At 36.3% G+C, this 20,452-nt stretch overlaps 1 protein-coding gene and 1 pseudogene across 2 annotated transcripts in view; one reads left to right on the plus strand and one right to left on the minus strand.

The window, feature by feature from the left end:
• LOC102951097 overlaps positions 1–4,947 on the minus strand; it is a 93,871-nt pseudogene extending 88,924 nt beyond the window's left edge.
• Positions 1–20,452, plus strand: part of SPAG16 (sperm associated antigen 16) — a 1,018,955-nt gene that overhangs the window by 356,614 nt on the left and 641,889 nt on the right. The window lies entirely within an intron of this gene.

Consider the following 20,452-nt stretch of genomic DNA (forward strand, 5'->3'; position numbering starts at 1 on the left):
AAGTTGCAATCAGAGTTAAGTTTTGGGTATGTTAAATCTGAGATGCTTATTAGACCTGCACGTGGAGGCATTTAATTGGCGGTTGGAAATACGAGTTGCAAGTTCAGAAGAGAGGTCAACACTGGCCATTAATATTTTAGAACCAATAGCATTTGGGCTGTAAAGCCATGGGGCCAGGTGAAATAATTTAAGGAGAAATTATAGAGAGGAAAAAAAGGGAAAAATTCAGGACATACGAGAGCACTCCAATATTTAGATAAAAGAAGACGTTAGATAATAGAAGAATCAATGAAAGGAACTGAGAAATGCCTAGCGAGATAGTAGAAATGGCAAGAAAGAGTGATGTGACAGAAACCAAGAAAAAATAGTTCAAGAAGAAGTGAATGGCCAACTGTTTAGCTGAGAGATCCAGTAAAATTAAAACAGTAAATAGCTATTGAAGTTAGCATTGCAGCAAGGGGCCATTTGTTACAAGAGCTACTTCAGTTGAATGATGGAGTCATAGAGGGAGAGACTGACTCTGATTGCAACTTTATCTTAAAAGTATTCTTTTATTTTCCTCAATTCAGTGAATGATACCACAAAATTACTCAAGTGGAAAGGAAAAAATCAGAACTAGAAATTATTCTTTTTCCTTTCTTTTACTTACTTCCTGTATCAAATGGATCAACAAGTGTTTTTGGTTCTATCTTCTAAACATATCCTTAATCTGCCAATCATTATTTTCCTTTCTCTGTGAAGCAGAAAAGACAGACAACAGACAGCTCTCCTAATAAGCTTATTGTGAAGGGGAACCAAGATGAGGAATAATAGCTGCAAAGAAGTATGCTTAGAAAAGCTGGTTTTCTAAAGTAAGAAGATTCTAGAATATGTATGCTGCTAGGATTTGAGTTGGTATAGATGATGCAGGAGAGAAGAGAATTGCAGGAGCCAAGTTCATGAGAAGTGAGTGGCAGTGGGAGCAAGACACAAATAGAGATGTTTGATATGAACAGGGACATTTCATTTATTGCAAGAAAAAAAAAACTAGAAAAGGGTGGATACAAGTCTAGTTACAGGTAGGTAGGTACATTTTGTAATGAAAATGGGGAAGCTTTATACTGAATCTATTTTATCAGGGTCATTGAGAGGAGAGAATAAGTGGAAAAGGGATGAGGTTAGAGGAGGTAAGGGCATCACTGGACAAAGAAGTATTCTTGAAATACTCATTTTGGATAGTGTCAGACTAAGTATACAGTGTAGTGGGGTTGTGGAGCATTAAAGAATGCCATTTTCCATTTATGGTCGTATATTTACAGTGAGTCAAGAGAGCATTATTGTACATTATAAGGTTTGCACCACGTGGTAGGCTGAATGATGGTCCTCCCAGATATCTAGGTTCTAATCTCTGGAGCCTATGAATGTTACCTTATATGAAAAGAGGAACTTTGTAGATGTGATTACATTAAGGATCTTGTTATAGATTATTTTGGATTTACTCAATCTGACCTAAATGTAATCACATTATTAACATAACAATGATCTTATCAGAGGGAGGCAGAAGGAGATTTTATCAAAAAAAAAAAAAAAAGAGGAGAAAGTGATATGATGAGAATAAATTTATCTTATTTTATGCCATTAGGTTTGTGGTCCTTTGTTATAGCAGCAATAAGAAACTAATACTGCCATACTATGAAGGCAGAGAAGATGATACAAAACTGAAATGGAAATAAAAGCCTAAGGATGCCTCTGGCTTTGTTTTTTATTTGGTCTCATGACTCCATTTTGAAGATAAGGAGAATGCTGTTCAGGAAGAAGACTGACCACAGCCCCACTGAGCAGTACAATAGGACTCTGGGCAGACTCTAAGCTCTCTGGCCACCCCCAAAGACAAGACACCAGAAAAAGTGGGATTGAAGTACACTGAAGCAGAATGTCAAGCTTCTATTTTACACTTGAAGAAGGAACGTGAAGAAGTAATTGAAAATCTACAGGCTTAGTTTGAACTTCAGGCATTTGGTATCCAGGGTGAGCATAGAGTGGTTTCTCATGAAAATCTCATGGGGTGCCTGGGTGGCTCAGTCGGTTAAGTGTCTGAATTCAGCTCAGGTCATGGTCTCACGCTTCGTGAGTTTGAGCCTTGCATCAGGCTCTGTGCTGACAGCTCAGAGCCTGGAGCCTGCTTCGGATTCTGTGTGTCTCTCTCTCTACTCCTCTCCTGCTCATGCTCTGTTTCTCTCTCTCAAAAACAAATAAACATTTAAAAAAATCTCAAACACAAGAAACAACACTGATGGGGAAGAGGATGTGAAGAGATGAGAGATGCTTGTATTTCCATTGACCATGACCGTTCTCCAAAGACCTACAAAAAATGTGTGCATCCAGACAGAGACTTTCTTCAAACCCTGTGAATTTGAGGGGAAGATAACCAGACAATACCTAAAAAGCTGAATGTCTCATCTTTAAGCCAACGGTCTCCCCCAAATGACAACAAAGACTTCCAGATACCATTTCAGTCTGTGGAAGGCATCTCACTGAGTCAGCAAAAGGCATCACCTCCCCCTCCCACACCACCCCTACCAACAGCCATCCTTCCCTTCCCCCTCTTCTTCTCCTACCTGGATGTGGACCTCTGCCACCAATACCTCCACTACCACCTGTGAGAGCTGGACCACCACCACCTCCACCACCTCCTCTACCTCCAAGTGCTGGTCTTCCTCCACCTCCTCCTCTGTCACCACTTCCCAACTCCCCTGCCCTACCCAACAGTGAGGGCACTTCTTCCTGCTCCAACACCCCCAGGACTTACACTCCCATCTCCTCCTGAACTCTTCAGAATTGGTCCTTCTTCCAGTCAATGTCTTTGAAAGTCAGTCATTGAGCCAAGTTGTCCTGTGAAGCCTTTGTACTGGGTTAGAATACAAATAAATGATAAAAGTCCAAATACTACACCCACCTTATGGGATTCCTTAAAAGAACCTGATATTTACGATAATAGTGAATTTGAGTATTTATTCTCCAAAGACACAACTCAGCAGAAGAAAAAACTTCTATCAGAGACCTATGAGAAAAAGAGCAAGGCCAAATTAAAAAAAAAATCAAGTTATTGGATGGAAAATGATCTCAAACTATGGGAATCTTGATATCTAGTTTACATTTAGAAATGAAGAATTGCATTTAGAATTGCATTTTAAATGTGGATGACTCTGTGGTTAATCTGGAGACCCTGACTGTCTTATATAAAAATAGAGCCCAAGAGGATAAATTGATTAAAATAAGAGAGTCACACGAGACATCCAAAGAAGAAGAATTGAAGTTGCTGGATAAACCTGAGCAGTAAGGACAATTGAACACTTTTCTGTTAAGCCAAAAGGAGACGAGCAATCTCTGTTTTCTTGCCTCCCAGCTCTGAATAATTGCACCTAAATTGTGCAGTGAGCTAAGTCATAACACCATCATCCCCGTGATCTACTGCATGCAGCAGAATGACCTGACTGCCGGGAAAAGCAGCCAGGAAATTTGTGCTGCTGGATATAATATGTCTTAGCCCCTGTCCCCATCCCTAATGATTCCCCTTTCTCATTCTAGCAACTTGTTAATTCCTCCTAGACTAAATATTCTGGCCAAAAGGGTAACTGAGGAAGGAAGCAGTCATTCATTGCTCTAAGGTTCCACTGATGCAGTTAAAAAGACGATGTCAGAGTCACATATTTCAATTGATTTTTCTAAATGTTGTATCCAGTAATTGTAGCCTGAATGCACCAGATTTCTCCCAAATCTCTCCATCTATTATACCCACATTACATGTGACCTTTTCATCCTCTTTGTATATGCTTGTTTTTCTCTCCAGTCGCTATCTATAGTTGTTTGTTCTATGGTTTGGGTTGTTGTTTCACAGCCTTTGAAAACCTAGAACTCTAATGAGTAAATAAGTAACCCTTGGCTTGGCGGGGGCTCTTGGGGTCTGGAAACCACAGGTAAGTGTATGGGGCTCTGCAGCCCCTGGGCCATGCCATCCATCTTTTCACAGTCCAGGACTGAGAATGTGGAATGGGTCCAGAATAGACAGAGGGATCCTTTGCCTATTATTACCTTGAGTGCTTCTGTCCACTTGAGGCCACTTTTCTCAGTCTGGAGATGGGGCCAGGTATAGAAAACAAAGAAGAAACTAAGCAGTTAGGTTTAGGATAACAAGTAAGCCCTAGAGACATCTAAGTTGCTATGACTACCTTGAAACATTTATGCCTTGCCCTTAGGTCCACTATAATGCCTCACTCCCCTTGGATGCCTGGGCATTCAGGTCCAAAAAAACATCTCTAAATGACTGGGTAGGGGATTTCTAGGTTTATCCAGTTATTGATAAGCCTTCATGATAATTTGGGGAACCTTAGATGAATTGTTCTCACATGCAGCATAGGCCAGGAACCACTCTCCACCTTCTGCTCCAAATTAGTTCATGAAGCCTAGGAATATTTGAATCACTGCAAATTGGGTTATAATATAATATAATATAATATAATATAATATAATATAATATAATATTATATAATCCCCACTAAGAAAAAAAAAAGAAACTTATATACTCCATTAATTAGTTAATTAATTAGTCTTCCTTTGTATCTTTAGTGTCTCCCTTATACCAGGTTATTTCCTATTAGTATGTAAAAAACATATTTATAAGTCTTCTTTAAAAAATAACAATAAACGATAACAAACAATTTTTTAGCTTCACATGCTCAGTTTTAGCTACCAATCTGTTTGATAGAGTCCTTTTTACAACTAAAGGTTTTTATTTTTATCTTCTCTTCCCCAACTTTAATTTGTTCCTGAATCTTCTGCCAACAGTCTTCAACTTTTTACTCTAATAAATTGCTCTCAGTTTTCAGCAACATGCTTTTCTTGCTAATTCCAGTGTACCCTGTTCACTTGATTTGTCTCACCTTTTGGTTCGTCAATTGACTTCCCCATTCTAGTGATAGATATTCTCTTTTCTTGGGTTCTACAATACCACCTTTTTTTTTTTAGTTACTATTTTTCCCTTTTTGTTTATTCTTTTTCATGGGCTACACTTCTAAATTTTTGTCCCTAGTGTCCTTAGCACAGCTCTATTTTCTTCTTATTCTGTACTCTCTCCTTGAGTAATCTTAGTTTCTTCCAGAACTTTCATTACAATCTATATACTGATCACTCTACATTTTCTATCTAACATTCAGAGTACTCCGCTGGTCAAATATACTCTGTTCCTTTACACCTTACTGTCACACTGAGATGCCCTGAGTTGGAGTGACAGCCTTGGTTGTCCCACTGCACAGCGCATTCACACTAGATTGTGATGATTCAATTCAGAGCTGAACTGAATTTGAGTCTGACTTTGCTCCTTTCTGATCTGCAATAGCTTGGGCAAATGATTTGCCATCTTAGGCTGTAAAATAGTAAAACTCCTGTAAACAGTGATGATTACATGAAATAATGCACACCAAGTATAAGGCATGGTACCTGGCACATGGTAGGGGATTAATCAATGTTAGCAATTATTAGTACTGCTAGTTTTCTCCTTTTCTTCTCTAAGTAATGCCTCTGCTGGTAACTACTACCATGGCACTTGTGTTTTGTAGTACTGTTGTGTGGTAGTTGCTCATCTCTTCCACTTCGGATGTTCACAGCCCACCACTGCCACCCTCACTCCTCCTTGCCTCTCCATCACTTTCCTTGTCACTACCACACTCTTATTTTTCAGAGAGTGTTGTCGCTGTCACTCTCCTCCTCTTTTTTCCTTCATCAGTGAATTTGCAAATCTCAACAGTTTAGACCACTCTTTAAGACATCTTCCTCATTGCCAGGTTCTGCTCCTTAGTTTTCATAGTTGATATTTCTCATTATTATTTATAATAAAATTGGAAAAGGAATGATCAAGAGCAGGCCTGCAGGCTTCCCTTAACTGAGGACAGCCTGGCAATGAAATTTTCTGAAAATATGGTAGTGATGGTCCACCAGCAAACACTAATGGTATCTGCTATTGGGAGAGTCCTTATCAATGGACTGCCCTAGCAAAATGTGTAGGATGCTTATGGGAAACACACCTAGAATCTATGAATTTATGTGGCACGGCCCCCTGGAGATGCCATGTATACTATGGCACACTCCTAATATAAAACGGAGATGTTTCATGCTAAAATACCGCCCTTTTGGGTAAGTCAAATGACCGTACAAATCTCTTAGAAGCTTCATTTGTTCATATGGGCCAGTGTGTCCTGAATGGTAAGAAAGGCCTGGGAAGTTGTGTTAGTCATTGTGCATATTTCCCTGCTTTGCCTATGCTGTTTGATTACATATATCCTTGAAATCATTAGTAAAACTTGTTACTAGGTAAATTTATGATTTGTGTGAATCTAATTTGACACTCAAATCTGTGTGTTTTCTCAATAAATATGGTGGTATTTGAGATGATTGGAGTTGCTAGAAAACTTCTCTCTAGGTATCTGAGTCAATATTAGGCTATGATTCTAACATAATTGTCTGTAATAGTTACAGTTCCCTTTGAAGCAATACATTGTCACATGCAATTCAGTGATTAAATGTATATACGTGTATAATGCAATATATTATCAATATCTATATCTCTGGGTCTGCATAGTGCCACAAGAGAGCAAATATCAACTTATCCAATTATTTGCTATTTTAGAGCTTATACAGTTTTTGACTATTAAAAATTAGAAATAAATAATTCACTCATTTAGTCTATAACTATTACGTAAATTATTTACATATAAATATATGTATTTCCTCACTAAAATACATATGAATGAAATTTACAAATAAGGTTAGCTCATTTTCAAAGCATCTCATCCTCTTTTGAAATATCTAGCCTGAACTATTTAGGTATTATTTATGAGATGTTGAAATATAACACACTATATTTGTGTCTTTTTTTAAGTTTTGGCTGTTGCAATGAATATTACATATTTCTTGAGTGTGTTATTTCCGAGACAAATGTGTATTCCATCATATTGTAATTAGGACCACAACATTTCCTAGAACATTGCTTACATCTTAATGAAAGGATAATCATGCTATGAAGCTTATATTTTAGACATTCCATTTATTTCTCTGTGGCTCTTTCACTTTGTAGAAACAATTTTCATTCTTTTTCATTTTTAATGCATCATGTACCAAGTAAAAAAAAAAAAGATTGTCTAAAATGAAACTGAGTGTTGTCTGTTGATAACAATTCAGGTATCTACATGAAGCCCCTTTTCTCTCCTTTTACAGATTTTAAAAATTCTCCATTTACTTTTATTGAGGATTATTTGGATATTTCTAAAATTGCTTTTCTTTCTGCATCTTTTAAAAGATGATCTATATGTAGAGAGGATTAGAATCTGTAGGGACATGGAATCTAAGAAACCATCTGGATTCAGAAGAAAGGGGAGTTAATACTAATGACAATGTATAACAACAAGTCTACATTTGTATAGTCCTTTTAACTTTTCAAAATTTTTTAATCAATCATATAATGATACTTCATCATATATCATAATCTAGAGCACACAGAAGCTGAGATTTCAACATGTCACCACTTACTGGATTATAAGGGAGAGCAATTTTACAAAATTAAAATCTCAAAATGGATTTTCTTTTGGCTGTTCTTTGGAAAGACCTATTTCCTTAGTTGATATGAATCGAGAAGATTAAAATGAGACCTAAATAAAATAATTCCCTCATGGGAGATATAGTCTGACAGTAAGTAGTGCTGGCACCCATTTTCACTAAGGTGGGCTCCTCCCTGGGTTTTGTCATGGACTGTGTTATTGTTCACAATATTGTCCTGCCCTTCTCTGTAGGAAGATTATACCTATCCACAAAATTGAATTCAGATGTACCCATATGGTGTGTGTTGGTCAATGAGATGCAGACAGAAGTGAAGGATGTTACTTTCTGGCAGAAGCTTTAAGAGTTGACACATGCGGGGCGCCTGGGTGGCTCAGTTGGTTAAGTGGCCGACTTCGGCTCAGGTCATGATCTCACGGTCCGTGGGTTCGAGCCCCGCGTCAGGCTCTGTGCTGACAGCTCAGAGCCTGGAGCCTGTTTCGGATTCTGTGTCTCCCTCTCTCTGACCCTCCCCCATTCATGCTCTGTCTCTCTCTGTCTCAAAAATAAATGTTAAAAAAAAAAAAAAAGAGTTGACACATGCTTAGGCATTCTGTATTTTTCCCTCTCCTGTCATGAGGGGACATATTGTGTCCTAAAGGAGATGACATGACAAGGTGCAGGTAACCAGCAATGGACATGTATGATGAGTGAGAAAGAAACGTTTGAGTTATGTCACTGGTATGTTGGAGTCGCTTGTTACTGAAGCACAACCTAGACTGGCTTTGCTGATACAAGTTTGTTCAGGTTATTAGGATCTTCACTATCCTGTTCTTTAGTGCTGCTACTTACTCCCCCCACCCCCTTTTTTTTAATTATTTACTTTTAAGAGAGAGACCATGAGCAGGGGAGGGGCAGAGAGAGACGGGGAGAGAGCATCCGAAGCAGGCTCTGTGCTGACAGCAGACTGCCCCATGTGGAGCCGGAACTCAAGAACCGTGAAATCATGACCTGAGCAGGACTCGTTGCCCAGTTGTGAGGACCAGCTGTTAACACCTCCAGGTCCACCTCAGCCTGAGCTGGAGCCATCTTCTCCGCAGAGTAGCCTCAGTAAGTGACTAAGCCAGAATATGGTGCAAGGACTTAGCCATCTCTTTTCAACAGGGGACTTCTCTACTGGGTGATCTCTGTTCTGAGGCTCCCAGTTGGGCTGGCAGAGGCTCTGTCAGATCTGCACTGCTGTCTGGCAGTTCCTCCTGCCCAATCCTGCTTTCTCCTGTTTCTTCACAGATACTACTTTCCAAGATAATTTGTACTCCTCACTTTGGCTTGGCATCTGCTTCTCAGAGGAACTAGCTTGCACAACATTTACCTATCTTATGAGAATGCCTCCTTAGATATAAACAAACAAACCAACAAACAAATCCAAAAAGAATGCCCTCCCCTCTTCTTCTTCCAATGGCTCTTCTCTAAGTGCCTGTCTCCTCTGTCTGTGTTTATTCACTGGGCAGCTTTACCATGAGCAGGATAGTCATGCCTTGACACAAAACGGTAACTTGTATCAGTCATACAACACTATATCTAAGTATATATCCTTGGTTCTGTCAAGATTTTAAAATGAAATGTTCTCCTTGATAATTTTCTCGAGTGTAAAGTGGAGATAATAAAAGTAACTTTTCCATAGAGTTGCAGGAACAATTAAGAGCTACTGCTCCTTAAGTGCTCACTTTTTGTCAGGTTTTACTACTTTGTTTTACTCCCTTAGCAGGTGAGGCTACCAGGGCAAAGAGAGGATTAGTAACACACAGCTAGTAATAGGTTGAGCTGGGACTGAAGTCTAGACAGTGACATCACGGCCCATTATTTTAACCACACAGCTCTACTCTTTCTCAATGAACTTTGTGAAGAACTTAGCAACATGCCAGCCATGGATTTAAGCTCACCGTTTGTTGGAGTAGGCATTCTATAAGTATTTAATATTATGATTTATTTATTTTTCAAGTGGAAAAAATTATTTGACTATAATTTGAAAAAAAAAAGGGCAGTTTAAAAAAAGCCAATTCAGTGAATTTTGACTTTATTTTGATGGCACTGAGTTATTGAAGAGCATTAAGGTGGGACTGACATTCAGTTTTATATGTTAAAAAAGGGACTCTATCTGTAGTATGGTCAATGAATTGAATGTGGCCATGAATGTAGGTAAGGAAATGGTGGAATTTTTCAGACTAAAGATGAGGGCAGCATGAACTATTGTAGCAGCAACAGGAATTGAAGAAAAAATTGAAACAAAATTTAGGAAACTCAAATTTTGACTTAACCTTTACACTAAATTGTGTCACATTAGTCTGGACGTTTAATCCATCTGGACTTCAGTTTACTCATTGGATGTGATAAATACTAAAGATTTTTTTCAATTGTATGGTATCTATTAAGAGAGAATGAGGGCGGAAAGTTAGGAGGAAGGGAGGGAAGGAGCAGTGTAGGTGTAATTGTAGGCATGAATATGGTCGAAGAGATTTGGAATAACTTTAAGCTTTGTGTGTTTATGGCATTCTTAAGAAAGCATTTTTTTTTTCAGCAAAAAACTGAATAAAGGCCATTTAACTTCCCACTTTATGTTCCTCTAGCTTTCCAATTTACTTTTAAACTCTCTTTACATAATAAACATATTTATATCTAGTTTTCAAAAAGAGAACTTGTAACATCTTAGAACTGTCACTTAAGTATGAAGAAAGAAGTCAATCACAGTGGAGATGTTTGGTAATTTAGTGAAACACATTAAGCAAGCTCCCAATAAAGCCAACTCTCCTTTAAAAAAAATCTAGGATATATGCAAATTCCAAAATGTTGTCAATCAGAGAAAATAATTTGCCATAGAGAGTAGTGAGTTGAATCGATATTTCAAATAATACAGATAATTGTAGGGAAAGTAAAGAAACAGGCTCCACTTTACTCTCTTGTGCTTTGGCAAATTGTGTTGCATCTGCTACAGACCTGGCAAAGCAAAGTGTATCATTTTGGAAATTGCTGCTGAGTGTGGTTATTGTGCACTACCATAGCAGAGATTTCCAAAGTCATTGCAGAGCTGAGGTGACAGGGTCAGTAGGCGTTAGCACTTTTGGGGCTCTTTGTCAGTCTGCTAAATAGCTGACATCAACTTCAGGAGGCAGAAAAGTGTCAGAGTCTATTTTCACTTGGCAAAACTTCGACCAATAATGGTTGAGTGAGTAAAACTTGTACTCACTTACTTGTACTTTTAGAACTCCACGATGTTTCTTGAGTGTTGAATTAAACAAGAAAGCTAAACAATAATTGATTTGACATTTTCATTTGTTATCATTCTAAAAATTGTCCAGAAAGAATCCAGATTTTATTTAAAAAAATATCAGTAAATATAAATGTAGCAGTGAAGACAAATGCAATGTTATTAAATATTTATCCTAGTTTAGGATAAAATTTCTTTCCTGAAATACCAAAATAGTCTACTTACCTCTCATTTTGCTTTTCTGTGGGCTTTCTACACAATGTAGCCAAAGAGATTTTTCTGAAATGAAAATCTGATCATGACATTCCATGTTTAAATATCTCATTATCTCACCTAAGAAAAAAATACTTTAGTAGGTTAATTCATTAACTAATGTTATGTAAGGAGTCACATCAAACTTTTGTTGTTTATGGGGTGCCTGGCCAGCTCAGTTGGTAGAGCATGCAACACTTGATCTTGGGGTGATGAGTTTGAGTAGGTTGCGTGTAGAGATTACTCAAAAAATAAAATCGAAAACAACAACAGCAGCAGCAGCAACAACAACAACAAAACTTTGTTGTTTAAAACAACAACAACAACAACAAATCACTTCCTGTTCTTCATTTCTGTGGTTCCAGAATTCAGAAGTGGTTTGGCTGGATGGTTCTGGCCTGAGAACTCTCTGAGGTTGTGGTGACTTGGCTGAAGCTGCAGTTAGATGAAAGCCTGACTGAGGCTGGGGTATCCACTCCTAAGAAGGCTCATGTACTTGGCTTTTGAGTTGCTGATTACAAGCTGGTTTCTCTCCACAGGGGGCAGCTTGAGTGTCCTCACAATACGGTGACTAGTTTACCCCACAGTGAGTGATTTAAAAAAGTAAGATTTCTTCACTGATTTTTATGACCTAATTTCAGAACTTACTTTGTCATTTCCACCATATCTATTGTTTGTATAGGCCAGCATTGATTAATTGTGAATGGGCATTTCAAAAGGGTGGTAGTAATAGAAGACAAAGATGATTGGGTACCATCTTGGAACCTGGCTATCATAGTTGGCTTTCCTTTAGTTTGGGATAAAGTCCAAACTCTAGGACATTGCTTACAAAACCTTTCATCCTATGACTGTTTCTTATATCTTCATTCTGTTACTCCCTGGATCATGTTCAAGCCATTAAAAAAAATAAAAAATACCCTTATTCAATTCTAATGTACCACACTATTCCCATTCTTATCTCAGTCCTCATATTCCCATTCTGTTAATTGATTCACTCCTACTCATTTTTAATGTCATTAGATATCACTCTTTTCTGAAAGTTTCTCCTTGACTTCCCATTCATTGATGGGTGACTTGGTTCTGTACCTCTGTAATATCTTGCCTTTCTTAAATTATAATCCCTATCGCAATTATATTTTATGATTACTTTTTCCTACTATATATACTAGTAACCTATGAGATCTAGAGGGAAGGGGCTTTGCATATTTTATTCATCACTCTGCTTCATTGCCCATCCCACGCCTGAAATGTAGAAATATTTGTTGAATGAATGAAAAGTTATGTACAAATGAATGTAAGAATATCTTGGCTCTCGGTAAGTGACATTCTTCTCATTTTGTAAGAAAATGGACATAATCTAATGGGTAAACTCACTGATAACTATTGTTGTTTAATTTATCTTTATAAACATTAAAGACAGAAAAGAAAAATCTAAATCTAATGTAATGTATCAAGAGTAGGTTTTGGTTTTCTGAGAAGACTGGTAATTTGTTGATTCCAAAGATACACATCCTATTTTTTTCTTCCAATGACCAATGAAAACTAATGAAAGTGGTTTTATTGTTCTAAGTTATAGATCGGTACTTTGACATCTGAGAACCAATGAAAGCCAGTTACGTTTTTCTACCAAATTAAAATATTTTTTTTTCTTTCAGAGCTTTGAAATTACAAAGTTGTGGATAATATAGACTCAGTCAAATTTTCTATATTTGTAAATTTTATATTTTTTACATTCTAGTTTTAAGGATGAACAAAACATCATTTAGTAAAATAGTGTTATTAATTAACTGTACAAAAGAAAGATCACTGAAAGATATTTCTATGAATTTGAAATGTTTTCATTAAATATGTCACTAAGCATGTCACTAAATGTAATCAAATCACTATTTATGGTAAAATACTCTAATCAACATAGCACTTACAGAAATAGTAGCACTTAAGAAGAGTATTTAAGTAGTAAAGTTTCAGTGAAAGTTTTTAATATTTTAACAGGGTTGCATTGTCCATTTCTCCTGAAATGTTAGCTGACAGATAAATGAGGGGAAACAGGAAAGGGGACAGTTCACATCCCATCTTACTGATTGGGGTCTCTGGGTAAGTTCTTCATGTAGATTGATATGACATCTGTAAACACCAACTGACTGAGCAACACCTGGCTCATTACTTGTCTTCCTTGTACAGATGTTTCTAGTAATAATGCCTTGGGAGCTTACATTTATCCTTTGCCCTATAGATGGACATATGTGACAGACACTTTTATAAATGTTCCCCACACTGGAACAATTATCTTGGATTTTTACCAGTGTAGCATTTACATAGAGCAAAAATTAGTACATTATTTGATAACCAGTTCATGGTAATCTGTGACCCTCTAATATATTGACATCATTTACACATAACACAACCTGAATTTAAAAAAAATTATTCTTTGATCATTTGATGTTTGAGACATGGATGTTGCAGATACAACTGAAAAGGAAAGTGTGAGGCTCCTTTCTATCAATGATACTTATATAAAGTCTGTTTATAGGATGGACAGACCATTTGCTTCCAGTTTTGGGGTATTTGGACATATTATTGCAAATTCAAAAATTTGTTATGAAATTTTAAAAAAAGAAAAAAATCCAATATTTTGAGTGATACCTCAGCTCATCAAAATTTTAGACTATGTGTAATATACCCATGATAAAAATTTCAGTTGATTAAACAAGGGTTCATTTTACTCTTGCCAACTTAATGAATATTACAAAGAAATCAAGATGCTAGGAGGAAAATTAAATACGGTCAAAAACTTACATTATGGACCTAACTCTCTGACTTTTCAAGTAAAAAGACTGAATTTTATTAACCAACAAAGAAAAGTTATCAATTTTCATCCTCCAGCTTCTTCCAAAGAGTCAGAGAATAGTAACATGCATTGTTTTCAAAGGCTGACAAAGTATATTTGATTTTATCATTTTTAACTGCATTTCTCATAATATACTAGTTAGTTTAACCATAGCCTAAATGCAAATTTTTAACTCAAAGAATGCATTTTATTTTGAAAATTAAATTTACCATATTTTGTGTATATTATTTTGTTATTGAAAGTACCAGTATGAAAGTTACTGTGCAAAAATTTGTTATAGGAGATAACATAAATATTAAAGAAAATTATAGAATTATATTTAATTTGTAAGCAATTATTTCATAATTTTTGCCTAGTTTATTATATCTAAACCCAAGATCTCTTAGGTCTCTAGCATAAGACTGTGAATATGTATCTATATATTGATTAATAATGTAACATTTGTCATATACATTATAGTTCAATGTTAAAAAATGTACTTTGGGATGTGAATCACATTATATGGATGTGTCGTGTTCATGTGTTATTTTCAGGACACTGACAAATTGCTATTGCAACTAGTTGTAACTAAGTATGACATAATTCTCTTAATAGACTCTAGTGAAATGGGTGTTCCCCTAAGGTCTAAGATTCAATAGTTTTTCTCTGAGGTGCTTTTAGTTTCATGGCAAAACTTCAGTGATCAATAAGCTCAAAACTCAAGAAATCTATACCATTTGTGTTAAGAGTTCATATTAAGTGCTGAGACTAGTATTGAAGCAACAAAAGATGTTGACGATGTGGTCAATTTTCTTTCCTCTCATCCTTATACAATGTGATTGAATTTAATCATTTAGTAAGTTTTTATATCATCAACTAATTACCATACTGTTTTCTCATTACATGCTAGACAAACAGAAGATAAATAAATAGCTTATTTTTAGCAGCAATCCATTCTGGTGATATTTAAAATTGTAATGATACAAAAATTAAAAGGAAAAACAACTGTGGAAGTGACCAGAAATAGTTCAGTGTGTTTGTGATATGCTAATTATTCTAGATATTCCTTATAAAAGACTACTACTTGAATAAATCCTCAGCTTTAATTTCAGTCAATAATTTTAGCTATTGATGTTTCCTTGGTGGCACAGGATCATAAACAACTAAATTAGCATGGCCCAGTCTTCCAACTTATTGCCTGCCATCCAATTTTCAAGCTGATGGATTTTTCTCTCAGGTGTTAGAAGGTGATTTTTGGATAAATTGTTTTGGCTAAAATTATCTTTAAATATTCGGTGGTAAATATGTGTTGCCTTGATCTGAAAATTTAAAGTATCAGTATCTTAGATCATTTAGACTGTTTAGTTTTCGTTATAAAATCCATGCATACATATATAAAGGAATATTTAGAAGTAAACATAAAAGTAAAAACTCATTTACAGTTACTCTAACAAAAGTAATTATTGGCATTTAAATATATTTTATTCTAATTATTTTTCTGTTTATACATTTTTCCTATACTTGTAATCACTTGTTTTACATATCTCTGTACACTTCTAATAGCATCTGTATTATATAATATCATGCCTGATATATAGATACTCAACAAGTGTGATAAATTAAATATATGAAATATATCCAGATGCCAGCAGAATGCATATTTATACATACAGATAGTAGGCCCAAGGGTTTTTACAATCCCAATCCCAGGACATACTATTCTCACTATTATCTATGTAAATAACATTCTCAAGACTATAACTCTATTTATATAGGCCACAATGTGAGTAGACCACAATAGATCTCCTAGAATAGTGTAACACTGTAGCCATATATGAGTATTTATGTGTAATATATATACATAGGTACACACACACATACATTCATATAATAGCCATACGTATGTGTCAGTCTATTTATAAAACTATGAATAATAGCCTCAAAATTTAATGCATTTCAACCAGTTTATTACTTATTTATTAAATATTTTGTGCTCTGATACTGAGCTAAGGGCCAGGAAAGCAATGTATCAGTGAGACAGATATTATTCCAACCCTTTTGAAAATATCATGGGTGATGGCGAAAGAGTGTTAAGAAGAGACTTCCACTAATATTGCAACTCTAAAATGCTTAGCAGCTCCAGGACTGCAAACACTAGTCCTTACATTCTAAACCGAGGTGCTGAATTATCTATGCCAGAATTGTAAAAGTTGACCAGAGAATATATAAATCCAGAGAAAAATATATGACCAGAGAAAAATAAAATGAAATAATAAAAAAGGGCTGAGAATTCATTTGGAGATTTGGAAGAGAGGATATTTTTGACAAAAGTCAGAGTCCTGTGACATTTGCCCTCCTTTCCCTCTAGGTTAAGAGGAAGACTCCCTTCTCTTCTCCTATATCACATGAGGATGTCTCCAACAAAATCATACTGAGAATTTGAGTCCTCTTGAAGTGGAGGAATATCAAAGCTAGTTCATGATTTACTTAAAAAAATAAAATTGTCTCGAGGCAAGAGAATAGCTAGCTGCCCTGCTTACCTGATGACAAGGCAAGGAGATAGTGCTCTACGCATGAAGGGACTCTTCTTCTTATGGCAAGGGAGGGGCCATATTTCTTATAGATTGGATGTGGATGCCACATAAGGGAGGTAACATGAGAAGTTTTGAAAAGAGTTTTGTCTAAGATGACCTTCTGAAGGCACATAGTGACCACAGCAAAAAGAAGCTGAAAGCATAATACTAACGGACATTATCAGTTGCCTATATGTGGGGGAGTCACAGTCTTAAAAATAACAAATGGAGGGGGTACCTGGGTAGACTCTGTTGGTTAAGCATCTGGCTTGATTTAGGCTCAGATCATGATCTCACAGTTCGTGAGTTTGAGACCGGTGTCAGGCTCTGTGCTGACAGGTTGGAACCTGCTTGGGGTTCTCTCTCTTTCTCTCTTGCTCTCTGGCTCAACCCCACCTGCATGTGTGGTCGCTCACCCTCTCTCTTTCTCTCTCTCAAAATAAATAAATAAATAAATAAATAAATAAATAAATAAATAAAGTAACAAATGGAGATCACTAGAGAGGGACTCTTGGAAGAAATTTCACGTACCCCAAAGAAAAAAAAGAAACAAACAAACAGATTTTGGAACAGTCACTACAGGGTGTCAATGACATGTGACAACTGTGACAAAACTTCCTGTCTTGGCCATTTCAAGCCAAACTGAAAAAGAGAAGATTTAAAGTGGATGGTATACCATGGTTTTTATATTAGACAAGACTCGACTAAACATGGTCTTTTAAATATTTTAAAACCATGAAGTGCCTTTAAAAGCAATGAAATTTGATTAAAAGGTCATCTGCCATAGGGAAACTGTGAAAAAAGTATAGAGTTGTGTTATTCTTGCACTTTCTGCAGCCTCGTTCACTCTAGTAACCAGTTACAAAAAGCAATGACAACAAAATATCACAAACTTAATATATAGGAATTATAGAATATTATAGGAGGACAGAAAGCTTTGCTTCTAGATACCTGAGCTGTTCTATTAGCAACTATTCCATGAATAGTTGTGAAGAGGAAGTGATCTTGGCTTCATAATAAATCCTGCCTAAGATACTGACTATAGAGGTGAGGTGTCTCCAAGAGGGTGACACCTTGGGTGGAAAGACAGAAAGCCAGGGTTTGAGTGGGGTCAAAAACTAGAAGGAAATCTATTTCTTACACCTCGGGGGGTGCAGGGGAATATTCTCAATGTATTCATCTTTCTCTCCCCGAGTCTACCAAGAAAAGCATCCATAAGAGGGAAGAAAGCTTTAAAAATCTGTTAGGTTAAAAATTTGCCAAGCCATCTTACAATAATTCCAGTCAGGTAAGAACTTTCATGCTCTTCTCATCTTTCCTATCTTCTTCCTCTTTGACGCTAGAGGGCAGATAGAAATAGCAGCTAACAAGTAATAGGGGAGGGCAGTGAAAGATTTTACAGTTGAACAAACTTGGAAGCATAAATTAATCATATAGTGTAGGGAATTTATAATTTCTAAATCAAGCAGAGTCTTTGATTTTGAAGTTACCCGAAATTTCCCACTCCCTAGAGTGAGAACTAATACATGTATGTGTCCCCTATTATATGCCAAAATGGTTCTAAGAGCTTTTACCTCTACTAGCTCTTTTAATCCTCACAAGAGCCCCAGGATGTAGGAATAAGTAATATTCTGCCTTTTATAGAGAATAAAACTGAGGCACAGTTAAATGACTTGCCCAACATTATATAATTTCTAAGTGACACACACAGTTTGGGAGTTAAAGCCGGATAGTCTAGGCTCCAGAGTACTATACATGATCCTGACCATTACTTTATATGCTAAAAAGTAAAGATAAATGTCATGGATCTGCTCTAATTTTCATCAAGCACCTGACTTAGGGAACTGTGCTTCTCCCCTAAGCAGGTTTGAATATATCGAAAGAAACAATAATAAAATGGTTTCTATAACTTTAATTCCTTATTCAACGTACAGATTGTTTATTTCTTCTTCAGCTGTTAGAAGCTATTGAAGGGTTCCAAAATAATTTTTCCTATGATGGAACATGCTTTTTGATGTGATCACTCTGACTGCTGTGTATTTTGGTTTAGAAGGGTACCAGAGTGGAGGAAAATAGGTAGGTTAGAAAGACTATTGTAGACTGGTAAGTGTCTGAACTAGGTAATGGAGATGGATAGAAGAGGAGAGAGTCAAGATATAAGTATGAGACAGAATAGATACTTAAGGACTGATTGGATGTGGAGATGAGAAAGAGTTATGTGTGTCATTGATTTTGTGTGAAACTGAAAGAACCCATCATAAAGTTAGAGTAAGGATTACATTAGATAATTCGTGACAAACACTTAGCACCATAAATGGCTAAGAAAGTTTTCTGAGGCGGGAATGGCTTGGGTTGTATCACCTTTGTGCATGTCCTAGGGCGAGTGATATAAACCCTCTGGACTTTCTCTGCCTTGTCTATGCAGCGCCAGTACCTTCCTCATGGTGTATCAAGGGATTATGTGAAAGGATTCCTATTAAAGAGATTAGCACAGTTGCTTGTGCACAGAAGTTAATGTTACCCATCTTTTACTAGACCTTTTATTTTCATCTGCCTAATATTACTGATATAGGTCTTTGGAGTAATTTCTGCACATCACTAAAAACACATCGTTGTTCTCAGAGGAAGCCGGTATCTCATCAAGATAGTTCATTGCTCTCATATAAATAGCTCTTATATAAATAGGGGAGATCCTTTAGATTTGTTGTCTACTGATAAAGCTACTATTTTGGCATGATACAAGTGCAGAGGATACTAGGATATCACCCACAACATACATGATCAGGCAAGTGGGAAAATAATTGACAACTAACTACAACGTGCAATATTGTGTCAACTAGGCAGTGAAGAAAACATACCAAGGGTTAAAATTTCCCACATCTATCTATTTAAGGCCTCTGTGACACAAGGGTGTCACATTCTGGGACTTTTTGACATTTTATTTTCTGTGTTCCATACATGTTCTCTAATTTGGTTCTCTTTCCTTCATGTTTAAACACACAGTAAGTCTGCTGAAGTCAAATCGATGATTTTAATTTTAGTTCATCTTTATCTCAAATGTATGACATTTTGGGACATACTTATTGTTAAAACTTTGATTTTTCTGGGATGCCTGGGTGGCTCTGTTGGTTAGACATCTGACTCTTTGATTTTGGCTCAGGTCATGACCTCACGGTTTGTGGGTTGGAGCCCCACATTGGGCTTTGTGCTGACGGTGTGGAGTCTGCCTGGGATTCTCTCTCTCCCTCTCTTTCTGCCCCTCTGTGCATGTGAATGCTCTCTCTCTCTTTCTCTCTCTCTCTCAAAGTAAATAAATTAAAAAAAAAACCTTTGAGTTTTCTAATTATGTGAAGAGTTAAAATCTAATAAAATATCTAAGTTGTTTCAGAAACACTGTTCCAAATATCAAAATAGTGATAGAAATAAGTAATTTATAAATTGATATACAAATCCATCATATCATGGATTGAACCATTAATTAGCTAATATACAAAGTAATTTGGAGGTGTCAGTGAATAATATACAGAAGTGAAGCCTATAAACAAATCTCACAATTATAAGTGGAAAAGTGCTTGAATCTAGAAGCAAATCCTAAATTTGGATTCAAGGAAAAATTATGGAGGTGAAAAAGGTAAACAAGGATGTTTTCTTTAGCCAAGATGGAAAACAAGAATCTTCCTTAACCAGAAAGTTGATGTCTTAAATTGCTATTGTTTTGGCATTATTTATAATCATTTGCCAATTGCCTTTTAAGGTAAATCAACTTATCTTTTGGTAGTAATTCTTGTGAGGGCAATTTAGATTCTTTTCTTAAATCTATCATTCCTAATTACCTTCCAGATTAACTCTATACAATTTAAGTCACATTTTTGCTGCACCTTATAGATCCTGGGATTGTCTCGTCACTACTTTGTCATCAATATAGTTCTAAAAATTCTGTTCGCAATCTATAGGACCTGCAGTGGTAAA

This window comes from Panthera tigris, chromosome C1, assembly GCF_018350195.1.
Source record: "Panthera tigris isolate Pti1 chromosome C1, P.tigris_Pti1_mat1.1, whole genome shotgun sequence".
Lineage (NCBI taxonomy): Eukaryota > Metazoa > Chordata > Mammalia > Carnivora > Felidae > Panthera > Panthera tigris.